Consider the following 22,304-nt stretch of genomic DNA (forward strand, 5'->3'; position numbering starts at 1 on the left):
AACAAAGAAATAAATAAAAACAATAAAAAAGAATCGTTTTGGGAATTGGAAAATAGGCAGAAATTTTTATGATTCCAATATCAATTCCAATGCGGCAAAATGTTAATATTTTTTTGATTCCTGATTCCGATTCTGATTAATTGTCCCCACACTAATATAAACATTCACGCATTCAATACATATATATACATATACATATACACATATATATCAGGTTGACAAAAAAGTTCTTGCCGAGTTTTAACTTTTAAATTCATATCCCGGCTTAAATAACAATTTATTGATCGAAATAAACACCATCAGAATCAATACACTTTTGCTAATGCAAAACAAGTGTATTTTTGCGAGTAACGTAAAAATCTTGCATTCTGAATGCGTTTTTGATATTGCTTAGTTTTTTAAGCATTTCTCACATAGAAAGTTGTTGACATGTTTAGAAAGAAAATGGTTGTCAGTAGGTGAGAGGTATGGAGAGTACGGCGGATGAGGCAGAATTTTGTTGCTCAATTCGTTCAACTTCTGCAGGGTTGGTTTAGCAAAATGCGGTCAAGCATTTTCATGGAGGAAAATTGGCCCTTTTTTGTTGACTAATGCTGGGTGTTGTTGTCAAAATTTCTAATACATTTCATCGATTTTTTTACAATACTTCTCTGCTGCCCTCAAAACACTGTAATGGATGAGACCGGTCAGAGACCACCAAGCAATCAACACGACCTTCTTTTGGTGAAACTGGTTTCAGGAAGTGTTGTGGAGCTTCGTCAGCGTCTAATCACTGAGCTGAGCATTGTCAGTTGTTGTAAAGAGCCCACTTTTCACAACCCGGTCGAAAAACGGGTCATTCTTGTTACGTAAAAAAAGGGAAGATGGCACTTCATAACAGCGTTTCTTTTAGTTGTTGTTCAATTCGTGAGGCATCCATTTATCAAATTTTTTTTTTGTTTTTCCAATCTCTCTCAAGTGGTTGAAAATCGCTGTATATGTTATGCCTAATTCAAAAATAAGCTCTTGAACAGTTGTGTGTGGATTGGCTTCGACTAAGGCTCTTAATAGATCGTTATCAACATCCGATGGCCGACCACTATGTCCATCATCTTCAAGACTCTCGTCGCCGCCACAAAATTATTTTAAACCATCATTGTGTTGTGCATTCAGTAGTGGTTCCTGAGTACAAACGCTTCATTGATATCGTGAGCTGTTTCAGCCTGGCTTGAATTTAAATAAGGAAATTGTGTGAATTTGCCTTTTCTTCATCTTGGATTCAACGTTCTGAAAATAAGACATAATTGTTTTAAAACGATTGTAATTTAAACGATTAGATAGAACGAAAAACGCTCTTTAAAATAATATATAAAATAAAGGTATTAATAACGAAAACTTATTTGAAAATACATCATTTGAAATTAAAATTAAAAATTCCATAAGAATCTTATTGTCAACCTAATATGTCTCACTCCTTAACCAGATTTTGTACAAATAAACTTTACTTTATATAAAAAACGCTCTTTAAAATGATATATAAAGTAAAAGTATTATAAAGAAAACTTATTTGAAAATACATCATTTGAAATCAAAATTAAAAATTCCATAAGAATTTTATTGTCAACCTAATATGTCTCACTCCTTAACCAGATTTTGTACAAATAAACTTTACTTTATATAAAAAACGCTCTTTAAAATGATATATAAAGTAAAGGTATCATACGGAAAACTTGTTTGAAAATACATTATTTGAAATTAAAATTTAAAATTCCGCAAGAACTTTTTTTCTTAACCTAATAACTTTATATAAATAGAGATTGACACCTAAATGTCTTGCCTATATATTTTCTCTTGACTCCTCTCCAGCTGGTTGACACACTTTGAAGGAAATTACTTGTAGGCCGAGGTAAACTTGTAGTTTTGTCGCTTTCAACAAGCGATAAAACATAAAAGACTAACGAACGAATACATATTTATGAATGTTTCTTCCTTATAAATAGATTAAAAAATGGGTGGATCCTAAATAAATAAGAATAAGAAAGGATATACTTCAGATGCGTGCATTCATTTGAGGTGGGTGAAAGTGTTACTTCAAGCGGAAAGACTGACAGGCAGACGGACAGAACACTTTATAGCGATGTGTGGACACACAAAAAAAACTATTTTAAACTTTTGCTTAACAAACTGGCCGATAGATAGACTGAGCTTTTAATAGAGACTTTTTAAAAATTGCCCCCCCCCTCCGGCAAAAGGAGGGGGGCCTATAAATTCACCCTTGTCTGTGCGTCCGTTCATCTGTCTGCACTTTTCTCAATAACTACACCTTGGAATTTTTTTGGAACTTTGCACAAAGATTAAACATGATATGAGTAAAAAAAAAGTAACAGAACGGATTTTCCCGGAAAACTCCGGTTGCCCCCTATGGGTGCGTTTTGGGTTAAAATGGCTGAAATTGACACTTTCGCGCTTATTAAAAAAATTGGTGCCTTGAATTTTTATAAAACTTTCTGAAAAGTTGTAACTAACTGATTTCTATATAATTTTGTTTGTCTATACTTCACGATAACTCTTAGGTGTGCCCCGGAGGCTCTTTTAGGGCCAATAAAAACACTCCATTTTTGGGACCATTTTACCATTTTTGTCCAAAATTTTCTGTGTATGTCTATTTAGCAGTTTTGCATGGTGCTGAACACAAATTTAAATATGTTAAAGCCTTGGGGACTTTTGGGGCTAAATGCGGGGGGTGCAAATGATGGACTTAGTCATTTCTTTTTTTGCATGGTGCAGAACTCAAATTTACATATTGTTAAGGTCTAAAACTGCACCGTTTGTTTATTTTCACCAGGATTTGACGTCCCCTGGGGATTTGGGGGATAAGTGGAGGTGGGGAGCTGAACTTTTTTTTCATGCCTCGTTCACTGTGCACTCACGGGGGACCATGTATGCTTCACTTTTTTGTTATGGAAGTCCAAACAAGTCATGTAACAACTCGATGAAAAGTGTTAATCTTGGTAAAAAAAAAAGAGAGAGAAAGGTCGAATCATTTCATGACATGATACACCCAACAGAAACCCCACCACCAGCGTTCTATAGGACTATGTGTAATAATCACTAACTTGTAGGTTATGGATGTGAGTCGGTGTTCACCAGTTCATAATCGGGATCTATCGATTTTTAAGACCGAGATTGCAGGTGCAGGAATCTCTAGAAGTCAGAAGTTGTAGAATATCACCGGGACCATCAAAAGTAATTTAACGTAATCTCCAATTTGCAAAGGGTTTTCACTAAATCACATCTTCACACCTATAAAATATGGTCCCCCTCGCCAAACTTTCACGAGAAATACTCATCTAGCTGAAAACACTATCAATAATTTCCCCCACTCTTTATCTATGCCTAAACCTAACCGTAGATTCCATGAACAAAGCTTCTTTCTTAGAACTGTACCCCTGTGGAACTGTCTTCCGTTTTCATGCTTTCCAGCTGACTACAATATGGTTGTCTTCAAGTCCAATGTAAACAAGTTCTTGATGAGCCGTTCCCCTTAAGTAATACAATTTACAAAATTTCCACTACTAACGATTAATACAATGTTCAATTAACTACTGTACACTCTTTAAACCTTATCCTCGATTAGCCTCTGGGCCTTGATAAGTGGTTATGCCTATGTAAAAAAAAAATACCCCCACTCTTAGGCAGGTCATAAAAAAATACCAAAATAACTTTCCACACACAAACAAAACAAAACAAAAATATATTTGTTGACTAATTCAAAGAAACAAAAAAATTTTATTACCCCACCCCTCCAAAAAAAAAAAAAAAAAAAACAGAAACAAAAAACATAGTTGCCATTAAAAAATAAATAAAACAGTAAAAGTTAATGAAATTATTACGGTAGGTTGTTTGTTTTATTTTCCTTCTTTTTTTGCTTGTTTTTTTATTGACTTCTGTTCACTCGGTATAATCCGGCAGAAAAACGGGCTTTAAACTGTAGAAGTACCAAGTAATGTACCAGCCTACTCCTAGAAAAAGGTATGTTGAGCCTCAGATCTCAATTTGTGGAACCAACCTAAAAGCTGTGGACAAGTTCACTTACTTGGGCAGTATTCTGTCAAGGGCAGTACACATAGACGATGAAGTCGATTGCTGCTTTTGGACATCTCAGAATAACTGTGTGGGAACAAGAGGAATTCGACGAATGCAGACCAAACTCCAAGTATACTGAGCTATGATTCTTACCATCCTCATGTAAAACTTGGACTATATATGCTAGACATGACAAGAAACTGAACCATTTCCATATGACCTGCCTCTATAGAGTGTTAAAAATTAAGTGGCAAGACAAGATACCAGACTCTAATGTTCTAGCTTGGTCAAATCTTCCGTCAGTACACACCATGTTACATATAGGTCATATATGCCGCATGCCTGATTCAAGGCTCCCAAAACAGCTCCTTTATGGAAAACTGTCCAAAGGAAAATAACTCGTAGGAGGACAGCAGAAACAGTTCAAGGACGATCCAAACATCTCCCTCAAACAGTTTGATTTTCATTCTAACTACTGGGAAAAGCTAACCCAAGACAGGCGTACCAGACACAGATGTTCTATCCCCATCAAACCTTCCGTCATTACACTTTTACAGGAGTGCCAGGTTCGTTGGACAAATCATATATGGCACATGTCTCATTCAAGGCTTCCAAAACAGCTCCTTTACGGCGAACTGTCCAAAGAAGAAAGACCTGCAAAAGGACAGTGGAAACGGTTCAAGGACAATCTAAAGGTTTCCCTCAAACAATTCGGTTTGTATTCTAACTGATTTGAAAAACTAACCGAAGACAAATGTTCCTGACATGCCGCAACTCACAAAGGGGCTACAATTGCTGAATCCGCACGCAATGAAAAACGCAAAAAAAGAAAGAGTAAGCAACAACAGAATTATCTCACTGGTGTCTAAATGCTTCAGAGCTTGAATCGGTTTAACAAGCCATCTTCAAACTCACAGAACAATTGCATGAGCACGGTCATCTTCACAAGCAACTTGTGTTTTACATTTTGGCATGTGTTGGCAACTTATCTTCAAGTGTTTTTTTTATAAATAGTGACTTGGTAATAAAAAAAAAGAAAAAAAAAAGGTGGCCGTCTTGAATTCTGAATAAAATCCAATACTACACACATTCTTATCTCCATAAAAATATTAGCTGGCAGCCCGGCGTTACCTGGTCATACAATTTGCTTAAAAATGATATTTTGATTTATGCAGATTGCGTATATATTATTATAGAATCAATCTTCTATCGATTATTATATATTACGAGGAATAATTTGCCAAGTGAAATAATTCACAAAAAAGAAAGAAAAAAAAAAGAAATAATAATGTCGTTCATCAAATTCCGTCTGTGTTTGTTTACAATATGACGTCAGCTGATATTTGCGCTTGACGATCTTAAAAATACACCCTGTGTATCGCTTTATTGCAGGTCAATATTTTTTTTAATTTTGAAATTGCTATGAAACGCAGAGAAATGAAATTGGGAACACTGTAAGAGCATAATAAGGTGCCTTATTTCTCTGATTTTTGTGGAATTTGAACAAATATTTTGAAAGTTTCATAGAAATTCCAAAATTAAAAAAATATTGACCTGCAATATATTTCTTCTTTTTCTGGAGGGGGGAGAGGTAAAATACGAAATATAATTATGTTCACAATGTTTTTTTTTTTCCAAAGGAGTTACCACTTATCAAGGCCTGGAGGCCACTTGAGGATAAGGGTTAATGAGTGTACAGTGGTCAAAGGGAACATGTCAGTCATCATTAGTAGCGGAAATTTGGTAAATTGGATTACTTAAGGGAGTGGCTCATCAAGAATTTGTTCATGTTAGACTTGAAGACAATCAGATTGTAGCCAGCTGGAAAGCAGGGAAACGGAAGAGAGTTTCACAGGCGTCCAGTTCTAAGAAAGAAGCTTTGTTCATGGAATCTATGTTTAGGTTTAGGCACAGATAAAGAGTGGGGGAAATTATTGATAGTGGTTTCAGCTAGATGAGTGGTTCTCATGAAAGTCAGAACAGAGGGGGACCATAGATTGGTGATTAGGCGAAAACTTGTCATTTTTTAAATGAAAAAGAGAAAGGGAATGTCGCTAAAATTTCAAACAAAATAATTTTCATGTAAAACCTGCAAAAAAACTGTAAATTTAGAAGCGGTTTTGAAGGAAGGTTTCTTACAACTGAAAATGAGTGAATTTTACTCGACCATATTTTTATGCTATGGTTTTTGGCAAGAACATTGAAAACCTTAAACAAACAGTTTCTCAGACTCTTGTATGAAATACAATGTACAAAAAGAAAGAGAAAGGGAAAATAACTTCTACCCTATTACCACCACTTACTATCATTATGCTGTTGTCACAGCGACCACCTAACGCTCATTCACCCTTATCCTCGAATGACCTTTGAACCTTAATAAGAGTTAACCCCTAAAAAAAGCATCACTCATGAAATGTGAAGACTAAAGAAAATGAGCTGCAAAACTTTTTGACTGTTTTTTTATCCCAACTAAAAGTCCGTCCCGGTTGGACCGTAACTGAACAATTTCTTTGAATGAGTCACATAACTCGCCAAATCTGAAAGATTTTTTTTTACATAGGCATAACCACTTATCAAGGCCCAGAGACCACTCGAGGATAAGGGTTAAAAGTGTACAATAGTCAGTTGGATAATATAGTTATCTTTAGTAATGGAAATTTGGTAAATTTGTTAACTTAAGTGGAACGGCTCATCAAGAACTTGCTTATGTTGGACTTGAAGACAACTATATTGTAGTCAGCTGGAAAGCAGGAAAACGGAAGACAGTTCCACAGGCGTGTAGTTCTAAGAAAGAAGCTTTGTTCATGGAATCTATGTTTAGGTTTAGGCATAGATAAAGAGTGGGGGAAATTATTGATAGTGTTTTCAGCTAGACGAGTGTTTCTTGTGAAAGTTTGGCGAGGGGGACCAGAGATTGAAGCTCAGTCGAGCACTTGCCATGAAAATAACGCAGAGACAAACTCGCGACAGAATCAGAGGCCCACAGTACTAATGTTGGTGTCCCTCAAGGGTCAATCCTGGGCCCAACTCTCTTCCTGATCTACATCAATGATCTCCTAAAACATATACTTAAATCATTCGTTGACATCTATACTGATGACACGACCATCTATGGCTACACATCAAAGGCCGTAAATGACAAAGTTCTCTCTGATTCTCTCTCCACTGATCTTGAGCACGTGGTACAATAGGGGAAGAGGTGGCTGGTTACTTTTAATGCATCTAAAACCAAACTCCTATCTTTACATCATGAATGCTCTGCTCCTCATCTGGCATCAATTGAAATGGATGGCTCTCGTCTTGGGGAGGCTCCATGTTTTAACAAGCTTCCGGGGTTTTTTAGGGTTTTTTTTTTTTTTACATAGGCATCACCACTTATCAAGGCCGATAGGTCACTCAAGGATAAGGGTTAAAGAGTGTAGAGTAGTCAAAAGGACAATATAGTAATCGATAGTAATGGTATCGGTAAATACACCTGAAGAAGATCAGATGTTATATTGGCCCAAAATAATACTATAGATGAGAACAGTAGTCGGAATAATCCAATTAGGTTGGTGCAAAAATAATGTTGTTTTTTGACATGAACTTGAACGTCAAAAAACGACATTATTTTTGTGCCAACCTAATAATAAAATTTGTTAACTTAAGTGGAACGGCTCATCAGAAACTTGTTCACGTTGGACTTGAAGACAACCATATTGTAGTCAGCTGGAAAGCAGGAAAACGGAAGACAGTTCTACAGGCGTGCAGTTCTAAGAAAGAAGCTTTGTTCATGGAATCTACTTTTAGGTTTAGGCACAGATAAAGAGGGGGGGAATTATTAATAGTGTTTTCAGCTAGTCTAGTGTTTCTTGTAAAAGTTTGGCGAGGGGGGACCATAGATTGAAGCTCAGTCGAACACTTTCCATGAAAATAACGATAAGCAGAGACAAACTCGCAACATCTCTTCTGTGAGATAGAGGTTGCGGCGAAGAGAAAAGGACATCTCCCACCAGGCCACAAAGTCTATTTTGAACCCTATCAAGGCAGGACAAGTCTTTTCTAGCAGCTCCTGCCCATATGTGGCAACATTATTCTATCCTTGGATGTATCTGGCTCTTATATAGATAGAGAATTGCATCAGCAGTGAGATATCTACTGGATCGATAGAAGGATCCGACCATTTTTCCAGCGGCCTTGGCAACAGATTTGATGTACGTATTCCATTTAAGATCAAGACGAGAGCCATTCATTTTAATTGATGCCAGATGGGGATCAGAACGTTGATGATGTAAAGATAGAAGCTTGGTTTTAGATGCATTAAAAGTAACCAGCCACTCCTTTCCCCATTGTACAACGTGCTCAAGATCAGAGGAGAGAGAATTGGAGAGAACTTGGTCGTTTACTGTCTTAGATGTGCTACCATAGATGGTAGTGTCGTCAGCAAAAATGTCTACGAATGATGTAAGGATGTGATTTGGAAGATCATTAATTTACATCAGGAAAAGAGTTGGGCCCAGGATGGACCCCTGAGGGACTCCAGCATTTATACTGTGAGCTTCTGATTTTTGCCCATCAACTACTACTCTTATGAACCTATTAGAGAGAAATGATTTAATAATTGAGAAGACATTTCCAGCTATATCATAGCTGGAGATCTTGTGAAGTAAACCTTTATGCCATACCCTATCAAAGGCCTTTGATATGTCAAGAGCAATTGCCCTAGAAAGGTTGCCTCTGTCAAGAGATTCGCTAATCCTATGAGATATAACTGTAAGCACATCTGCTGTAGATCTAGCAGAACGGAAACCATATTGTGTGTCACTAAGAAGGTTATTTTTGCTGAGATGGTTGATTACTTCTCTATTTAACACAGATTCCAGCAACTTACTCATGACGCACAGGAGACTTATTGGCCTGTACTGAGAGGGGGATGAACGATCACCTGAATTCTTAAATACAGGGCATACTGATGAGATTTTCCAGGGTGATGGGAAGCAATTCTCCTTAAGACAACGTTTAAACAGTTTTGTAAGTATGGGTGCTAGTTCTGGTTGAAGTTTTTTGAGTACTATAATTGGAATACCGTCAGGGCCGGTCGCTTTATTGGAATCAAGGTTTGGCAACATCACATACAGATATTTGTATATCACATAGTGTGTTTTCTGATACAGGAGGAAATATTGGGGGTTGGCAAAGGGTAGAATTGGCTGCAAAGTTCTTGGCAAAGAGTTTGGCTTTGTCTGATGCTGACAAGATTAACTCAGGTCCATTGATGATAGTTGGGATAGAGCACACGCTTCTGTTCAGGATTCTGTTTGCAATTTGCCAAACCTGGTGGGAACCAAGCTGCTGCTCAACTACTTTGGACTTGATGGACTGAGCATACAACTCTCTTGCGTTCTTTATTACTTTCTTACAATGGTTACTGGCAGTCCTGAAAGCGGCTTTAGTTTCCATACATCTATTACGTTGGAAGCCGTGGAAAAAGTAATTTCTGTACGCAATAGCAGCAGCACATTCTAGAGAAAACCATGGCTGGCTGTTAGGTTTTTGCTGGAACTTTTTTGAGGGTATGAAATTGTCTATACCTACAATTAACCATTCTGTCAAGTCTGATACTATAGACGACACATCCTTTTTAAACATGGAACGCAGAGGAAGATCCGATATAAATGTACGGAAACTATCCCAGTCAGCCATAGTGTATTGGTATACTGTACGATGGAGAGGTACATTTGAGGACTTATTACATTTCATTTTTATCTTAATTGATACAACTGAGTTTGACTACTCCTGATCTGAAATGGAACACGTACATCAAATCTGTTGCCAGGGTCGCTGGAAAGATGGTGAGATCCTTCTACTGCTCCAGTAGATATCTCTGCTGATGCAATTCTCTATCTATGTAAAGGCCAAGTATGTCCAAGGATGGAATACTGCTGCCATATCTGGGCAGGAGCTGCTAAAAACAGCCTATCCTGCCTTGACAGAGTACAAAATAGACTTCATAGCCTAGTGGAGGATGCCCTTTTCTCTTCCCTGCAACCTCTCTCCCACAGAAGGGATGTTGCAAGCCTGTCGTTGTTTTATCGTTATTTCCATGGAAAGTGCTCGTCTGAGCTCCAATCTCTGGTCTCCCCTCGTAAATCTTTCCTGAAAAACACCCGTCTAGCTGAAACTACTGTCAGTAATTTTCTTCACTCTTTATCTGTGCCTAAATCAAAATGTAGATTCCATGAACAAAGCTTCTTTCTTAGAAGTGCACGCCTGTGGAACTCTCTTCCGTTTGCCTGTTTCCCACCTGACTACAACTTGGATGTGTTCAAGTCCAACATAAACAAGTTCCTGAGGAACTGCCCCCTTAAGTAAGACACTTTATCAGATCTCCATTACTAGCGATTACTACGATATTATCCCATTGATAATTGTACACACAATAACCTTTATCCCCGACCGGCCTCCGGGCCTTGATAAGTGGTGACTTCCTTGTAAAAAAAAACTTTAAAAAAAAAAAAAAACAATAATTGTTAATGAAAAACAGTTTTCAATAAAGTTTATATGGGGGAACAAATTTTGTCCGACATTTTGCATTACGTTCATCACGTGACGTAAGCAACAGAACTCAATAATCTCCCCTGTCAACTTATCTCATTTTTAGTAAGTGTAATATAGATAGTTTAAAAGGTGATGCTCTTTTCTTTCTTACAACCTCTTTCCCACAGAATAGATGTTGTGAGCCTGCTCTATCGTTATTTTCATGGCAAGTGCTCGACTGAACTCCAATCTATGCCAAACTTTCACAAAATATACTCGACTAGCTACAACCACTATAAACGATTTCCCCCGCTCTCTATTTAAATGGAGATTGCATGAACAAAGCTTCTTTTCAAGAACTGCCGCCTGTGTAACACTATTCCGCTGGCCTGCTTCCCAGTTGAATACAACATGGTAACCTTCAAATCCAATGTAAACAAGTTCTTGTTGAGCCATCCCCATAAATAATCTAATTTTACCCAATTTACACTACCACCTTACATTCATTAACTCTTATCCTCGAGTGGTCTTTGGGTCTTGATAAGTGATGACTCCCAAGTAAAAAACAAAAAACAAAAGCAAATTGATTTTGTTTCCTTTCACAAATTTCTTTTTTCATAAATAATTATTTTTCTACCATATCGTTTTTCATAATTTTTGGATATGTTACTATTTGAGACCTGCCAATTACGTAGGTACCATTTGTTTCACTTGAAATTCAATATTTTTTCGTTAATATAATATATAAATGCCGATTTTGTCTATAGATTTTCGCTATGATACGCAAAGAAAAACATATTTTCTATTTGAATAAATGTGTAAATGGTTTTCATTTCGTTTTCGGACAAAAGTTGTATTTCAGAAAAGTTGCCCCCTAAAATATGCAACAGGTTTCGTGGAAGTCTCATAAATATACGTTCTCTCTCAGATTTGAAAAGGCCTGATATTAGTTATAATCCAAGGGAGATAACTCTCGGTAAAAATAAAGGGAAAAAAAAACCTTAATTTAAATTATTTTCATTCTTTTAAAGTGTTTTTTTTCTTTTCTTTTTTTTTTTTAAATATTTAGAATCAAATTAATCAATTTAGATTAAAAGTTTTTGAAATTAAATTTAACACAATTCTAATTGTTACTTAGCAACAGTCAGAAGCAGACCCGGCTACTGCGTTATCATCATGTGATTGACTGTAAAACTCCATCTCCTTGGAAAATTAATTTTGATTATAGTCAGTTAACGTACTTCCTAATTTCCGGCGCAGAGCGCTACCGGAAACAGTGAGAAAGCAAATCAGTTCATCCACTTTTATCGGTCTTACTAAAAATGTACGTCTACTTTATGTCCGTCTAATTGCTGCTGCTCCTGATGATTATGAAGCAACTTCTTTAAAGCCACTTCCGGTTTTTGCCAGTGGAAATTATCGTGTGCTATTTAAAACATATATATATATTATCTTTGTTAAAGAAAATAATATAATGTTCGGACAAGTGATCTTTTCCTAAGAATTTGTAAAATACAATAACAGATCTGCATAAAATAAAATTAGAATTATATTTAGTTATTTACACTAGATTTTGGAGGATTCAAAAACAAAAAAAGAATCGAGTTTTCGACCATTCGCATGCTGTTTGTTTTGTTTTTGCGTTAAACATTTTTGTAAAAAAATGTTGTTTTTTTGCTTTTTTTATTTTCAAAATTAGAGAAATATTAAAATAATAATAAAATACGAGTCAAAAGTACACTCTGGCCTACAAAAATGCCCGGACGGTCCCATCGACATTTCCAAGTACGGGCGCCTCGGGCGACTATCAGTTATCGAAGTATTCTAAAACGGTTTTTAGTCATATGTAAAACATATAGAAAAAGTAAAAAAAAAAGCGTAATGGAAGATTAGGTGACTACTGACTCGCCGACTCGGTGTGAGCAAATAAAACGCTATTGTTTCAGTTTTTTTTGTTTGTTTTTTTTTCACTGTTTTGTGTTCGTTTTTAGTATTATATTATAATACTCATAAAAATACATCTTTATGAAATATTTATTTATATTTGGCAAGGTTGACTTGAGATGTCCATAAGATAGCGAGCGACTGTGAACGATAACGAATGTAAAAAATGAAAATGGAACGGAACGCACATTTAAGCGAAACGAGATTATCGCGTCAATAATAATAAGCGTGTATTAATTTTTAACTAATCTGTACTTGTTATGAATATGTTAAAAAAAAAAAGACACAGTAGTGTTTACTTTTGTTCTGTTTTTTTTTTGTTGTTGTTTTCTTAGGGGTTTTGGGGTCGCTGTTGTTGTCGTTGTAAATTTACCGTTTGCATGGTATTAACCCCTGAACGCTTGGACTACGCACGAGCGCGCAGTAGCATACACAAATTTACATTGGTCGTCGCTCGTCAACAAGTACTTTTCCTAATATTAATGCGTGCGTGTTGTTTACACTGGTCGCCATGTGTTGTTTTCGCGCACGCAAAAACAACACATGGCGACCAGTGAAAACAACACGCAAAACACTGGATAATAAACGCATTAATATCAGGAAAAGTACTTGTCATCACTTTAAAGAAAAGTGTGGAGGTTGACCTAATGTTAATTCGTTTATGCGCTCGAGCGTTGTACCAGGGTTTAGGTGTTAATACCATGCATTCATGCAAACAGTAATTTTGCGACGGGCTTGAATATCAGATTCGTTGTCAGTGACCCCAAAACCTCCTTAAAAAACAATTGTTTTTGGTTGGGGCTATATGGTATTAAACTACATATTTACCTTTTCTTTTGGTTGTTGTTTATTTTTTCGACTAGTCTAAGTTTTACGTAACAATTTAATAAAGAAAACATACCGAAAAAATGAAATGAAATAACTAAAAAATGTTTTTTTCTTTTACTTTGGAAAATTCAACTAAACTAGTTTCGCATAAATATTTAATCAACAAAAAAATACCGTAAAAATGAAATTTCATGTTCCATCTCTGCATAATTACCAAAAGAAAACAATAAAGTAAAAAAAGTAAAAATTTCTTTTTTTTTTTTTTCGAAATAGAACTTAATCAACAATCGAGTTTTTTTATTTTATTATTTTTTTTTTTGTAACAATTTTGTTTTTAAATACTGGAAATCTGCATGAAATAAAACTAGAATCAGTTTTTCTTTTCTTTTTTTTTTGTAATTCTTATGCCCAAAACAATAAGCAATCGCTTTCGAGTCGGCATTTTCACCTGTAGGCGACTAATAGATAATCCCTTTTATTATTTTTTCTAAAACTTTAATCACAATATTATAATGTTAGATAATCGAAACTGTCCCTTAAATTTGAAAACTATTTGTTTATTTTTACGCTAGTTTAATTTTTAATAGTAGATCCCCCACCTCAAAAAAAAAAACAAAAAAAAAACAAAAAAAAAAAAAACAGGCAGTGTTCATCAAGTTGCTTCATTCTACAAAATTCTCGGGCAGAAATATTGCGTTCAAATCTATACGTACATAGCAAGCAATCTATACGGACATAGCAAGCAATCTATACGTACATAGCTAGCAATCTATACGTACATAGATTGCTAGCTATGTACGTATAGATTGCTTGCTATGTCCGTATAGATTGCTTGCTATGTACGTATAGATTTGAACGCAATATTTCTGCCCGAGAATTTTGTAGAATAAAGCAACTTGATGAACACTGCTTGTTTGTTGTTGTTTTTTTTTTTTTTGGAGGTGGGGGATCTACTATTAAAAATTAAACTAGCGTAAAAATAAACAAATAGTTTTCTTCAATTTTAAAGGACAGTTTCGATTATCCAACATTATAATATTGTGATAAAAGTTTCAGAAAAACATTAAAAGGGATTATCTAGCTGTTAGTCGCCTAGGGCGTCCCTACAGGTGAATGCTGGCGCGGCAACAATTGCTTATTGTTTTAGGCATAAGAATTAAAAAAAAAAAAAAAACTGATTCTATTTTTTATTTTATGCAGATTTACAGCATTAAAAAAAAAAAAAAAAGACTCCACTGGTCCACTGCTGATAAAATCCTATTTGGAAAAAAAACAAAAAAAAAACGAAAACAAAAGGTTTTTTTTTTTTTTTTTTTTTTTTTTTTTTACATAGGCATAACTACTTATCAAGGCCCAGAGACCACTCCGGGAATAAGGGTTAAGAGTGTACAGCAATTAATTGGACAATATAGTAATCGTCAGTTATGGAAATTCGGTAAATTTGTTAACAAGTGGAATGGCTCATCAAGAACTTGTTTACGTTGGACTTGAAGACAACCATATTGTAGTCAACTGGAAAGCAGGAAAACGGAAGACGATTCCACAGGTGTGCGATTCTAAGAAAGAAGCTTTGTTCATGGAATCTACGTTTAGATTTAGGCACAAATAAAGAGTGGGGGAATTATTGATAGTGTTTTCAGCTAGACGAGTGTTTCTTATGAAAGTTTGGCGAGGGGGACCATAGATTGAAGCTCAGGCGAACACTTTCCATGAAAATAACGATACAGCAGACAAACTTGCAACATCTCTTCTGTGTGATAGAGGTTACAGTGAAGAGAAAAGGACATCTCCCACGAGGCCACGAAGTCTATTTTGAACTCTATCAAGGCAGGACAAGTCCTTTCTAGCAGCTCCTGTGGCAACAGTACTCCGTCCTTGGACGTATCTGGCTCTTATATAGATAGAGAATTGCATCAGCAGTGAGATATCTACTGGATCGATAGAAGGATCCCACCATTTTTTCAGCAACCTTGGCAACAGATTTGATGTACGAGTTCCATTTAAGATCAGGAGTAAAGATCAAGCCCAGAAGTTTGTCAAAACTTGAGGCCTCCCCAAGACGAGAGCCATTCATTTTAATTGATACCAGATGGGGGTCAGAACGTTGATGATGCAAAGATAGAAGCTTGCTTTTAGATGCATTTAAAGTAAGCAGCCACTCCTTTTCCCATTGTACAAGGTGATCAAGATCAGAGGAGAGAGAATCGGAGAGAACTTGGTCGTTTACTGTATTAGATGTGCTGGTAGTGTCATCAGCATAAATGTCTATGATGTGATTTGTAAGATCATTAATGTAGATCAGGAAAAGAGTTGGGCCAAAGATGGGCCCCTGAGGGACTCCAGCATTAATACTGTGGGCTTCTGATTTTTGCCCATCAACTACTACTCTTATGAACCTATCAGAGAGAAATGATTTAATAATTGAGAAGACTATAAGAGAAGTTTTTACTTTTTTTTATTTCATTGTTTTCTTTCGGTAATTATGCAGAGATTGAACATGAAATCTAATTTTTATTGTATTTTTTTGTTTATTAAATCGTCATGCGAAAGTACAGCCTAGTTGAATTAAAAAAAAATAAATGAAAAAGAAAAAAAAACAAATATTTCTCTGTTATTTCATTTTTTCTGTATGTTTTCTTTATTAAATTGTTACATGAAACTTAGACTAGTGGAAAAAAATAAACAACAACCAAAAGAAAAGGTAAATATATGGTTTAATACCATAATAGTCCCAACTAAAAACAACTGTTTTTAAGGAGGTTTTGGGGTCGCTGAGAACGAATCTGATATTCAAGACCGTCGCAAATGTACTGTTTGCATGGTATTAACACCTAAACCCTAGGACAACGCGCGAGCGCATAAACGACTTGACATTAGGTCAACCTCCACACCTGTCTTTAAAGTGATGACAAGTACTTTTCCTGATATTAATGCGTTAATCCAGTGCGTGTTGTTTTCACTGGTCGCCATGTGTTGTTTTTGCGTGCGCACACATGGCGACCAGTGTAAACAACACGCACGCATTAATATTAGGAAAAGTACTTGTCGACGAGCGACGACCAATGTAAATTTGTGTATGCTACCGCGCGCTCGTGCGTAGTCCAAACGTTCAGGGGTTAATACCATGCAAACGGTCAATTTACACGGGGTTGAATATCAGGCTCGTTGTCAGCGACCCCAAAACCCCTAAGAAAACAAATTTTATTTACCAAAAAAAAACAAAAAAAAAACAAACAAAAGTAAGCACTAGCACTACTGTGTTTTTTTTTAACATATTCATAACAAGTATTGATTAGTTAAAAATTAATACACGCTTATTATTATTATTATTATTATTATTATTGACGCGATAATTTCGTTTCGCTTAAATGTGCGTTCCGTTCCATTTTCATTTTTTACATTCGTTCACAGCCGCTATCTTGTGGACATTTCAAGTAAACCTTGCCAAATATAAATAAATATTTCATAAAGTGATATATTTTTATAAGTGTTATAATATAATACTAAAAACGAACACAAAACAGTGAAAAAGAAAAACAAAAAAAAAACAACTGGAACAATAGCGTTTTTTGCTCACACCGAGTCAGTAGTCACCTAATCTTCTGTTACGCTTTTTTTTTTCTTTTCCTATGTTTTAGAATACTTCGAAAGGCATTAGATAACTGCTAGTGCTGCTGTGCTCTGCTGTTGCTAGTCGCCCGAGGCGCCCGTACTTGGAAATGTCGATGGGACCGTCCGGGCATTTTTGTAGGCCAGAGTGTACTTTTGACTCGTATTTTATTATTATTATTATTATTTTAAATATTTCCCTAATTCTGAAAATAAAAAAATAAAAAAAAAGATTTTTTTTACAAAAATGTTTAACGCAAAAACAAAACAAACAGCATGCGCATGGTCGAAAACTCGATTCTTTTCTTGTTTTTGAATCCCAAAATCTAGTGTAAATTACTAAATATAATTCTAATTTTATTTTATGCAGATCTGTTATTGTATTTTACAAATTCTTAGGAAAAGATCACTTGTCCGAACATTATATTATTTTCTTTAACAAAGATAATATATATATATATGTTTTAAATAGCACACGATAATTTCCACTGGCAAAAACCGGAAGTGGCTTTAAAGAAGTTGCTTCATAATCATCAGGAGCAGCAGCAATTAGACGGACATAAAGTAGACGTACATTTTTAGTACGACCCCACTTTTATTGTTCTTCAGTATTTCTATCATAAAGCGATTTATTGAAATAAAATATAAGAAAATGACATTATTGAAATAGTATACAATAAAAATTAACAAAATTATAAAATGATAAAAACAACACAATCAGTCTTTATCTGCACTTTTAATAACAAAATTTTTAAAAAATCAAAGTTTTTATTTGATTTGAAATTTTATGAGAAATATGTTTTTCAAATTATAAAAATAAAAGTAATTTTTAATTTTAAAAATAAAAGTTTTTATTTAAATTCATAAATAAAAGCCAAGTACGTCCAAGGATGGAATACTGCTGCCATATCTGGGCAGGAGCTGCTAAAAACAGCCTATCCTGCCTTGACAGAGTACAAAATAGACTTCATGGTTTAGTGGGGGATGCCCTTTTCTCTACCCTGCAACCTCTCTCCCACAGAAGAGACGTTGCGAGCCTATCCTTGTTTTATCGTTATTCCCATGGCAGATGCTTGTCTGAACTCCAATCTCTGGTCTCCCCTTGCCAATCTTTCACGAAAAACACCCGTCTAGCTGAATCCACTGTGAAAAGTTTCCCCCACTCTTTATCTGTGCCTAAATCAAAACGTAGATTCCATGAACAAAGCTTCTTTCTTAGAACTGCACGCCTGTGGAACTCTGTTCCGTCTGCCTGCTTCCCACCTGACTACAACTTGGATGTCTTCAAGTCCAACGTTAACAAATTCCTAATGAATCGCCCCCTTAAGTAAACACTTCATCAAATCTCCACACTAACGTACTGTACTTGCAATAACCTTTATCCCTGAGTGGTTTCCGGGCCTTGATAAGTGGTGACCACCGTGTAAAAAAAAAAAAAAAAAAAAAATTTACATAATGACTATATATTTATGAAAGATAAAAAAAATAAAATTATTAAAATTAAATAACAAATATATGACAGATATCGGAGTGAGAAAAAAAAAGCGAAGAAACTGATTTGCCTTGTTACTGCTTCCAGTACACTAGGCCGGAAATTAGGAAGTACGTTAGCTGACTATAACCTTAATTTTATTACCAAATGCAAAGTCATTTTAGGCTATCTACTGTAAATGCTAAATATGAGTTAATAAACGTTTGTTTCCCTAAAGTCTTTTTCCTATATGTTTTAATAATACAAAATACATGCTAAAAATTACTTTAGTTCTAGAATTGAGTTATGTTTGAAAAGAGTAGGTTTTTTTAAATTAATTTTATTATTCCTGATATTCGTAAACAACCTCCCTGATAATGTTGTGTCCAAAATGGATATATTTGCTGAGTATACAAGCTTTATAATATGCATGAGGGAAGAATAGATGTACATAAATCTAAGACAATGACAGAATTGTTAGAAAATGACATCCAGACTATAATGGAATGGAGATGCAAATGGATGGCAACATAAAATGCTAGTAAAACTAAGCTGCTCTCCTTTAACAATTACAAGACGCCTCCCCAACCCCCTATAGCCATGACAAATAGCATTCTACCTGAGAATTTTACTTTCAAACTCCTCGACCTAACATTTGCGGGCAATATGAACTGGAACAAATACATAGAGGACATTACAAAGGCTGCTGCAAAGAAGGTGGGTATCCTCTATCCTGCTAGAAAACTACTCACACCTGAGAGTATCCCGTAACTTTACAAGGCCACCATTCGCCCATGCATGGAGTATTGTTGCTACATTTGGGCTGGTGCATCTACCACTAGTCTCTCCCTCTTGGATGAAGTCCAAAAAACAGTTGTCAATCTAATCGGTCCCACTTTATCAACTAAGCTCCAGCCCCTGTCTCATCGCCGCAATGTTGCATCACTGTGCCTGTTTTACAAATATTTTAATGGAATGTGTTCTGATGAACTCGTTTTCACTTGTACCCCTCGACGTACATATCCCCGACAAACCTGTTTAGCAATAAGATTTCACCCCCTTCACTGTTGTTGTCCCTAAATGCCAGAAAGCTTTCTATTCTAATAGTTTCTCCCCTCGAACAGCTAGACTTTGGAATTCCCTTTCTGCTGCCTGCTTCCCTGGCTGTACTGATATGCAGAAGTTTAAATGTAACATAAACAAATATCTTGTTAATCTTTCCAAGATATGGCTCTAAATAGTAGCCCCTTACATCTGTAGGGGACTAGGATATATAAATCCCAATCTCGTTACAAAAGAATAATGAAATGAATGGAATTGAAGGAAACAAAAACTCAATTGATGGATAAGATAAACGTCGTTTATTTACTGTTGAAAGAATGAATGTTTTAGATATAACATGTGTTCATGTCCGCGTGGGTGTAACCATCGTTTGTTGCGGGACTGGTATTATAGAAGGAAAAAGGAAAATGTGTTTTCATCTCACGTTCGGGTCACTATCGTTTGTTCGCACGTGGGAAAAGAAGTGAGTGATGTAGTGGAAATTGGAATGATAGTCCAGCGTGTAGACACAGAAAAAGATAGTGGGTTAAGCTGTACGCCATGTTAGCAGTCAGCTACGTGAAGGTGTTCTCAGGGACCAGCAGTAGATAGAGAGAGAAAGAGTGAGAATGTGTACGTACAGTCTGTTAGCTTTTTGTCCCACATAGTAGTAAATGGCGTGAGGTACGCGCGGTCGGTCCGTAGACCGACCAGCTCGAAAGTTGAGCGTAAAAGGGTTAGAAACAGCTTGTCTCTTCCTTTTATACTTGTTTCCGGTGGTCTTTTGCGCATGTGTGGATTTCCTTTGAAAGGAAGTGACGTCGTCCATCTGTGTGCGTACGTGTGCGAGTACATGTGTGTACGTTAGCGTGTGTATATATACACGTGAATGTGAGTGTATGTACGCAAACGTGAATATATGTTTGTGTGCGCGTATGTATGCGACAACTAATATAGCTTGAAATGTGAATGTGTGTTTTTGTGTGAGACTAGAAAAGGCTCGCGCACGTCCAAGTGGCGATATGTTTTGTACGGGGTGAACATGAGTGAAAAAAAAAAAAAACTTGAATAAGTCACTCATTCCTCTCTTAGATATGTATTTCTGTCGCCCCTCTCACTCTATGTTGCTTTAACCACTCCACAATATTTCTTGATGTTCTGTGAGCATTTAAACAAAATAGTGACTCTTTTCTTTTTTTTTTTTTTTACTTGGGAGTCACCACTTATCAAGGCCAAAAGGCCACTGGAGGATAAAGGTTAATGAACGTAAGGTGGTAATGTAGTAATTGTTAATCGTGTAAATTAGGTAGAATTTGGATTATTTAAGGGGAGGGCTCAACAAGAACTTGTTTACATTCGATTAGAAGGCTACCATATTGTAGTCGGGCAGGAAGCAGACCAATGGATCAGTGTTCCACATGCGGGCAGTTCTAGGAAAGGCTCTCTTCTTTTTCAGCACCTTATTTAATTTTGACATTTAAGTGGAAAATAATAAGTCTCTTTACTTCTATGTAATATTAATCATCTTCTCGGACATTACACCCTCCATTGGGGTGGGTGGTTAATATCTGTTTTCTGGGCATATGTTCTCCTCTCAGAACGGTGTCATATTTTTTATGGGTAGAGTGTACAGATATACAAGCAATAATAATTATAATGAAATCTCATGAACTGACATGCACACTCTTCTCTTCAAAAAAAAAAAAAAAAAAAAACTCAGGCATACATCTGTTTTTGCGGGGAGGGGGTTAAATACCTTCAGAAATACATAATGTGACGACAAATTTTTACTTTCTTTTACATTAACATTTACATTTAAAATGACAACTTTCAGAAATTTTCAGGTATGCTGAAAACGAATATTACATTCAAATTTAGGGCAGACAAATAGTTTTCTGGATATTAAGACATTTTTTTTTCAATGTCTTACAAAATAAATGTCAGTCTTAACATGGGGAGGAGGGGGTGTTTGTAACATACATGCGCATTAGTACTTGTTCAGTGGGGGAAAAACATGGCCGCCAATGAAAACAATGGATTACATTGAATAATAAAGGTCTTAATATCCAGAAAAATACTTGTGTGCCCTAAATTTAAATGTGATATTCGTTTTCAGCATATCCGAAAACTTGTACAAGTCGTCACTTTGACGAGGTGAAAGAAAAGTAAAAAAAGTAATTATAGCCTGGTAGACCAACACAAAACCTACCTTAAAAAACTTGTTCTCTACAGGCTTTTGGGTGTGCTGAAAACGAATATCGCATTTAAAATTAGGGACGGCAACTATCTCTTAAGATACTGAAAAGATACTTTTCCGCATGTTTCATGCAGTAATATAACGCGACAGCCATATTTGTCCATATTTGTAAGTTTGTACTTGGTTTTCACATTAACATTTTCCTTTAAAATGACAACTTTCGTGGGTTTTAGGGTATGCTGAAAAAGAATATTGCGTTTAAATTTCCATCTACTAAGTAGTTTTCCGGATATTAAGATTCTTTATTTTTTTAAGTGGTGGCCATTGTTCTACGCAAGCGCGCATATATTTTATGCATAAAAAAACTGAACTCTTCATTATCTTGAAAATTCATGACGTTGTTTCTGTTTTGAACATATATGGCCGCCGTGTTCTATTACTACATAAAACATGCGGAAAAGTATCTTTTCAGTATCGCGAAAACTAGTTGCCGGCCCCAATTTTAAGTGCGATATTCGCTTTCAGCACACCCGAAAACCTAACTAAAGAAGTTTTTTTAAGGTAAGTGTTGTGTTGGTCTACCAGGCCATAATAAACGAAAAAAAAATTTTTTTTAAGTCCATGTGACTTTCG

At 35.8% G+C, this 22,304-nt stretch overlaps 1 long non-coding RNA gene across 1 annotated transcript; it reads right to left on the reverse strand.

Moving 5' to 3' along the window:
• Positions 1-260: 260 nt before the first annotated feature.
• Positions 261-22,214, reverse strand: LOC145258126 (uncharacterized). The gene is made up of 2 exons (XR_013864052.1): positions 21,684-22,214; positions 261-1,266 (listed from the first exon to the last, which is right to left on the reverse strand). It is a non-coding gene; the product is annotated as an uncharacterized LOC145258126 (long non-coding RNA).
• Positions 22,215-22,304: the final 90 nt, after the last annotated feature.

This window comes from Euprymna scolopes, chromosome 33 (assembly GCF_053919585.1).
Source record: "Euprymna scolopes isolate OS-2025 chromosome 33, ASM5391958v1, whole genome shotgun sequence".
In the NCBI taxonomy this organism is placed as follows: domain Eukaryota; kingdom Metazoa; phylum Mollusca; class Cephalopoda; order Sepiida; family Sepiolidae; genus Euprymna; species Euprymna scolopes.